We start from the raw sequence: 7,786 nt of genomic DNA on the forward strand, positions 1-7,786 counted from the left end.
CTCAGCCAGCACTGACATCATAAGCAGCTGCATGAGCCAGAGGCCTGACCCTGCATCATTTGCTACTCAGCCACACGTGATGTAACAAGAACCTGTGACTGTCAAGAGCTTGATTCTGCTGTCTCAGACACTGAGCTGCAAGTGAAAACAAAAGCACCTGCAAAGGCGCCAAAAGGGTTGGTGGCACCCTTCCTTGCTCTGGCTGGCACCCATGGGGCGTGGGGGTGCCTGTCCCTTCCCCTGTCCAGGGAACGACCTGCAGAGTTTGCAGGTGACCTGACCCTGATCCTGGCCCTGACATGTGGGGTTTGAGGGTGCCCTGCCCCTGTGCTGGCCAAGACCCTTGGGGTCTGGAGGTGCCCTGCCCCTGTCCTGGCCCTGACTCATGGGGTTTTGGGGTGCCCTGGCCTGGTACTGGCCCTTTCATGGGGGGCTTGGGGGTGCCCTTTCCCTGCTGCTGCTGAGACTCACTGGAATTTAGGGTGCACTGCCCCTTTCTAGGCCATCACCTGCAGGATTTGTGGTGGCCCTTGCCCTGTCTTGGCATAGAACTGCAGTGTCTGGGGGTGTCTGCCCACCCCTGCTCTGGTCCTGACATGCAGAGTCTGGGGCTGCCCAGCCCCTGTATTGGCTGTGATCCACAGAGTTTGGGGTGCCCTGTCCCTGTCTGGTCCGTGACTCATGGGGTGCCCAGACTGTCTCCTGATGCTGAGCCATGGGGTTTTGGGGTGTCCTGCCACTGACCTGGCCCAGACCTGTAGGGTAGGGAGTGCCTTGCCCCTTTCATTTCCCTGACTCATGACGTTTGGGGGTACCCTGCCCCTGTTTTGGCCCTAACCTGCAAGTTTTCGGAGTGCTGTGCCCCTTTCCTGGCCCTGACCCAGGGGGTTTGTGGTGCCATGCCTCTGTCCTGGCCCTGACACGTGGGGTTTTGGGAAGGCCCTGCCCCTGTGCTGACCATGACCCGGGGGATTTGAGGGTGCCTTGTCCCTGCCCTTGCCTTGATCAGCAATGTTTGGGGGTGCCCATCCCATGGCCTGGCCAAAACGGTCAGGGCTTGGAGGTGACCTTTGCTTGTCCTGCCCTCATGCACTGGATTTTGGCTACCCTGCCCCTGTCCTGTACCGTCCCTGTGACTCATGGTCTTTGGGGGTGCCCTGCCCTTTCACTGCCCTGACCCACAGAGTTTGGGGGTGCCCTGTCCCTGTCCTGGACCTGACCCATGAGGTTTTGGGGTTGACCCATGGATTTTTGGGTTTCCCTGTCTCTGTCCTGGCCCTGATCCACAGTCTTTTGGGGGTGCCCGGTCTCTGTATTGGCTGTGATCCGTGGGGTTTGGGGCCCCTGACCTGGCCATGACCCACAGGGATGTCAAGCTGCCTTGTCCCTGTCATGGCCCTGGCCTGCGAGGTTTGGGGTTCTCTACCCCTATCTTGGCCACTACAAGTGCGGTTTGGGGGTACTCTGCCCCTATACTGGCCCTGATCTGAGGTATTTTGGGGGTCCCTGCCCCTGAACCTTGAGCTGTGGGGTTTTCTGGCCCCCTCTCTTTTCAGGACCAACTTGGCTTGGGGGTGCCCTGCTCCTGTTCTGGACCTGATCCGCTGGGTTTGGTGTGCCCTGTGCCTGTCTGGGCCATTACCCGTGGGGTTTTGCGGTTCTTGGCCCTTGTTCTGACCCTGGGTGCCTTCTCACGGCCATCACCCGTAGGTTCATGGTGCCCTGTGTCTGTTGTAGCTGAGACTCATGGGGTTTGGAGGTGCCCTGCCCCCATCCCTCTGTGCCCCAAATTCTTTTGAGGCCTCTGTCCACTCTGGGTGTCCCTCCCAGCCCTTTTGGGTGCTGCCCGTGTGCCCCTTCAGATGCCCCTCCCATGTGCCTCCATGCACCTTTGGGTAGCCCTCAGGCCCCTTTCGGTGTCCCCTGTCTCCCTCTTGGGTGTCCCCCAGCCTTCTTTGGGTATGCCCCCATCCATGTCCCTCCATGCCCCTCTGGGTGCTCCCTGGAGACCCCCAGTCCCCTCCCAGTGCCTTTTGGGCTCCCCTGGAGCCTTTTCCCTCCCTGCCACCCCCCAGGGACAGAGGCCCTGGGGTTCCTCACCACTCATCCCCATCGCCATGGGGACAGTGCCCCCATCCCCACCCCCAGCCCCTGGGGTGTCCTCATCCTCCTTAAGGGCCCCTGGCCAGCACTGGCCCCATGCCCCGGACCTGATGGGCTTCCGCAGCTGCTACCGCAATGGAGGAGACGTGAGTGCCTCTGGGGGCTCCCGGCATACCCCCCACCGTTGGCTCCCCCCTGAAGCCCCGCTGTTTCCCCCAGGGTGCCCTCGGTGGAAGCTTATGAAGCGGCCATGGTGCTGAGCAGGGTGGGGGATGCGCTTGGGTACTGGGGGGGCTGCTGGGAGTATTGCACCTCGGGACCCCAGATCCACGCCGAGCTGGCTGAGCTGGGGGTGCTGGAGGCCATCACCCTCGAGCCCCCCGAGCAGCCTGTCAGTGATGACACCGTCCTCCACCTTGCGACTGCTGAGGGCCTGGCCACAGGTTGGGGGGGGGGGGGGGCGGCAGGGGTCTCCATTGCACCCCACAGACGCAGGGGAGAGTCCCCAGGGGATGGCGTCCCCATTGTACCCCAGGGCCCACAGTGGAGTGTTCCAGGGGGTGGGGTGTCCCTATTATACCCCTGGGCTGCATGCGGGTTCCCTGGGGCGGGGGTTGGAGGTCCCTGCTGTATGCCTTGGGCTGCATGGTGGGGGTCTGGGGTGGTGTTGGGGGTCCCCTTTGTGCCCCTGGGCTGTATGTGGGGGGTCTCTGGGGAGGTTTTGGGGTCCCTGTTATACCTCTGAGCTGCTTAGGGGGGTTCCTGAGGGTGTTCAGGGGTCCCCGTTATACACCTGACCCAGACTGGAGGGTCCCTGGGAGGGGCTTTTGGGGGTCCCCAGCCAGCCCTGTAGGGGGTTTGGGGGCATCCTAATTCCACCTCCCTTTTAGGACCTCCAGGGAGGCTCCCTATTTCCCCCCCCAAAAAAAAATTCGGGGGGTGTCCCCATTTCCCCTCGGAGGGGTGTGTGTGTCCTATTTTTCCCCACAGTTTATGGGAATTTGTGTTCCCTTTCCTCCTGTGCTGGGTGTTGGGGGAGAGCTCATTTCCCCCTCTCAATTTTGGGGGCCCGGAGGGGATGGTTATCCCTTTCGCACCTGATTTGGGGTGCTCAGGAGGATTGCCCATTTCTCTTGACTTTTGGGATGTTTGTGGATGCTGTCCCACTTCCCCTCCTGTTGGGGGTGTGCATGGGGGATGTCACCCTTCCCCTCCAGTGTTGGCACCCATGGGTGGTGTCCCCTTTTCCCTTCAGTACTGCGGCATCCATGGGGGGGTGTCACCCTTTCGCTTTAGTTTTGGGGGGTCCATGGGAGGTGTCCCCTTTTCCCTCCATTTTTGGGAGTCCATGGGGGGTGTCATCTTCCCTTTGAGTTTTGAGGGGTGCATGGGGCCTTTACCTCCCCTCCAGTTTGGGTGACCCAGGGGGGTCTTCAGTACCATCCCCCCAGTCCTGGAGGGGGAACCCCTCCTGCAGGAGCTGGCTCGCCGCTACGTGGCCGCCATGGGTGACATGGAGGGCTGCAAGCTGGGGCCCACCAGCATGCTGGGTGAGTGGGGTCCAAGGGTCTCACGCCCCCGACCCCCCCCAGGCACCTCACAGCTGCGGCCCGGGGAGCCCGAGGGCTATCGCATCCCCTTCAACCCCACCAGCACTGGCTGTGGGGCTGCCATGCGTAGCCTGGCCATCGGCCTCAGGTAGGGCCAGGGACACAGGAAAGGACAGTGGTGGGGGGGGGATGGGGACATGGGGGGGTCACATGGGGACGGGAGGGATGGAGGTATCAGAGCTGGGGGCACAGGGACAGGATGGGGATGGGGACATGGGAATGTCAGAGCTGGAGGGATGGGGACAGGAAGGTGTCAGGGCTGGAGACACAGGGGTGTCAGAGCTGGAAGAGAGAGGGACACGGAGGGGACAGGGCTGGGGACACAAGGCTGTCAGACCTGGGGGGGTGGGGACATGGGGAGACAGGGACAAGGGGGGATGGGGAGGACATAGGGATGGGGACACGGGGGTGTCAGAGCTTGGGGGATAGGGACGTGAGGGTGTCAGAGCTGGAGGGAAGGGGACATGGGGTGATGGGGGTAACAGGGACATGGGGGTGTAAAAGGTGGGGGAATGGGGACACAGAGGAGAACGGGGACATGGGGGTGTTGGAGCTAGAGAGGACAAGGACCGTGGATTGGGAATATTCTGGTGCTGGTGCTGGTGCTGGGAGGCCGGGAACAGTGGGGATGTGGGGGGGGGGGGCGGGGATGTCTGAGCTGGGGGAGTGGGGACAGGGAGCCCTAGGGACGGAGGACAGCAATAGGGAGGAGGGGACATAGGGGTCACAGGGCAGATGAGAGGGGGACATGGAGGTGGCAGGGCCAGGGGGGATGGGGACAACAGCGATAAGGACGGTGGGGACAAGGGTGGCATGATGGGCATAGGGACGAGGCTGGGGATAGGGGGACAGGGAGGGGACAGGGGAGGATGGGGACAGGGCTGATGCCAATGCAGGTACCTGCATGCCTGGGAGCTGCCGATGCTGATCCGGGTGAGCATCGAGAGTGGACGCATGACCCACCACCACCCCACTGGTGGGTGTCAGGCCTTGGGGGATGGGGAGGAGGGGACACTGGGGCGCCCCTGAAACCCCTGTCCCCACAGGGTACCTCGGCACTCTGGCGGTGGCCCACTCTGGGGGCTCGGGGGATGGGCCCAGAGCGCTGGGGGGTCCAAGCTGCTGTGGGTCCTGCCCCTTGCATGGGACTACGTGGAGGGTGCCGGGGTGGCCGTGGGTGACAATACTGCTGCCTGGCCCTTCTTCAGGGACACCTGGCACCGGTGAAGGGGTACTGGGAGGGTTCTGTGGGGTCACTGGGAGCACTGGGAGGGGTTGGTGAGGACACTGGGAGGGGCTCAGGGGGTCACTGGTGTCACTGGTGCCCGCAAAGCACTCTCTGCTGGAGAGCTGCAGCCCAGTGCCCCTCAGTGTCACTGGTTACCCTGTTGTCACTGGTGACACCAATGACCCCAATGTCTCCAAGTGTCCCTGGTGACCCCGGTGTCCCTGGTGACCCCAATATCCCCAGTGACCCCAGTGTCCCCATGTCCTCAATGATTCCAGTGTTCCCAGTGACCTCAATGTCCCCATGTCCTCGCAGGTACCTGGAATCCTGGGGGCTTCTGGAGGGTCATGGCCCACCATGGGTGCCATCCCTTCTGTCACCAGCCGAGCAGGATGCGGCATACCTGGGCTGGGTGCTGGAGGGGTGGCCAGGCCGCAGCGGCCATGACGTGCCCATGGTGGCCCTGGAGGCCCTGCTGGCAGCCGGCAGATGCTGGGAGGACCTCTGTACCGGGGGGTGCTGCATGGTGGGAACAGCGATTCAACGGGGACCATTGCTGCTGGGTGCTGGGGACTGTGGGGGCGGGGCTGGCATCTGTCCCACCTGGGCTGCACTGCTGCCTTGAGCACCATGGGCAGCTGTGCGATGCTGCCCACCGCCTCCATGCACTGGCCTGGGGGAGATGCTGAGCCCCTACTGTGTCACCTGCTGTCCCCCTCCCAGGAAAGCCCCTGTGGGTCCCCAGGGTGGAGCAGAGACCTTCATGGGGTCGGGGTGGGGGGGGGGCTTGGGAGAGTCCCTGGGGGTCAGCTGTGACCTTCACGGGGTCGTGGGGCAGGAGGGGTCAGGAGGGTCTCTGGGGGGGCTGCAGGGAACTTCACTGGGTCCTGGGGTGCTCAGGAAGGCCCCCAGGAGACCCTGTGGGGAAGCATGGCCCTTCAGGGGGTGCTGGGAGGCTCAGGCAAGCACCAGGGAGACCACCGTAGCCACATCCAGGTGGCCTTTTATCCTTCCACAGTTAGAGACCCCAGAAGCTCCCCAAGGAGCCTCAGTCACCCCCACAGTAAAAAACGTGTCCTCCCAAGTCAAGCTGTGTCTAGGTTTGTGCCCTGTGTCTCTTGTCCTGTCCTTGCCACTGATGGGTCTCAAGGTTAACCAAGCCAAGGGTGATGGCCCCCCTCACTGATGGGCCCCCAGGGTTAACCACTCCAAGGGTAATGTGCCAAAGATGTGATGGGCCCCCAGGGTTAAGAACTCCATGGGTGATGGGCCCCTGGGGTTGGTTGGGGTTGAGAAGCCAAAGGGTGATAGACCCAAGAGGTGACTGGAAAGCAAGTTCACCACCCCTTGGCTGATAGACCCCCATGGTGATGGGCCTCCAAGGTTAAAAACCCTATGTGTGCTGTGCCTCCTAGTAAACCACCCCAAGGGTGATGAGTGCCTTGGCTGATGGCCCCAAGGGTTACCCACCCCAAGGCTGATGGGCCCAAGGGATGATGGGTCCCCAGGGTTAACCACTCCAAGGGTTATGGGCCGCTGGGGTCATGGCCACCTGGGGTTTACCACCTTAAGGGTGATGAGGGCAAAGAGGTGATGGGAACCCGAGGGTTAAGTAACCCAACAGTGATGGGTCCATGCATTGATGGGCCCCCAAGGTTAATGACAACAAGGATGACAGACCCCGGATGACAGACCCCCAGGGTTAACCACCCCAAGGATGGTGGTCACAGGGGTTAATAACCCAGAGGATAATGGGGCCTAGGGGTGATAAGTCCTCAGTGTTAATCAACCCATGGGTGATGGGCTGGTGAGATGACTGGTGCACAGGGTTAACCAACCCAAAAGTCATAGGCCGAAATTGTGTTGGGTCCCCAGGGTTAACCACCCCAAGGGTGATATCCCCTGAAGTGAACCACACCAAGAGTGGTGGAACCCAGGGCAGTGGGGCCCCAGAGTTAACAACCTAAAAGGTGATCAGCCCAAGGGTTGGTGGGCCCCCATGGTTAAACACCTCAAGGGTAATGGGCCCAAGAGGTGATGGGAAACCAGGTTTCACCACCCCAAGTGCAATTAACCCCGACGCTGATGGGCCACCAGGGTTAACCACCCTAAAAGTGGTGGGCCCAAGAGGTGATGAGCCCCCAAACGTTGAACCATCCTAAGGGTGATAGGTCCAAGAAGCGACGGTTACCCAGGGTTAAGCCAACAAGGATAATGGGCCCAAGGGGTAATGGGCCACTAGTGTTAACCACCCCAAGAGTGATACACATGAGCCAGCAGTGTGCCCACGTGGCCAAGAAGGCCAACAGCATCCTGGCTTGTATCAGGAATAGTGTGGCCAGCAGGAGCAGGGAAGTGATTGTCCCACTGTACTCAGCACTGGGGAGGCCGCACCTGGAATACTGTGTCCAGTTTTGGGCCCCTCAATACAAGAAAGACATTGAGGTGCTGGAGCATGTCCAGAGAAAGGCAAGGAAGCTGGTGAAGGGTCTGGAACACAGGGCTGATGGGGAGCAGCTGAGGGAAGGAACTGGGGTTTTTTAGCCTGGAGAAGAGGAGGTTGAGGGGAGACCTTATCGCTCTCTACAACTACCTGAAAGGAGGTTGTAGTGAGGTGGGTGTTGGTCTCTTCTCCCAAGCAGTTAGCAATAGGACGAGAGGAAATGGGCTCAAGCTGCACCAGGGGAGGTTTAGATTGGATATTAGGAAAAATTTCTTGACGGAGAGGGTAGTCAAGCATTGGAACAGGCTGCCCAGAGAGGTGGTGGAGTCACCATCCCTGGAAGTGTTCAAAAAACAGGTAGATGTGGCACTTCGGGACATGGTTTAGTGGGCATGGTGGTAT

General features: G+C 61.1%; 1 pseudogene; it reads left to right on the forward strand.

Annotated features, from left to right (window-relative positions):
• The first annotated feature begins 2,238 nt into the window (after positions 1 to 2,238).
• On the forward strand, positions 2,239 to 5,630 carry LOC142595482 (ADP-ribosylhydrolase ARH1-like; annotated as a pseudogene).
• The last annotated feature ends 2,156 nt before the right edge of the window (positions 5,631 to 7,786 follow it).

The sequence above is a fragment of the Pelecanus crispus genome, chromosome 20, assembly GCF_030463565.1.
Source record: "Pelecanus crispus isolate bPelCri1 chromosome 20, bPelCri1.pri, whole genome shotgun sequence".
Lineage (NCBI taxonomy): Eukaryota > Metazoa > Chordata > Aves > Pelecaniformes > Pelecanidae > Pelecanus > Pelecanus crispus.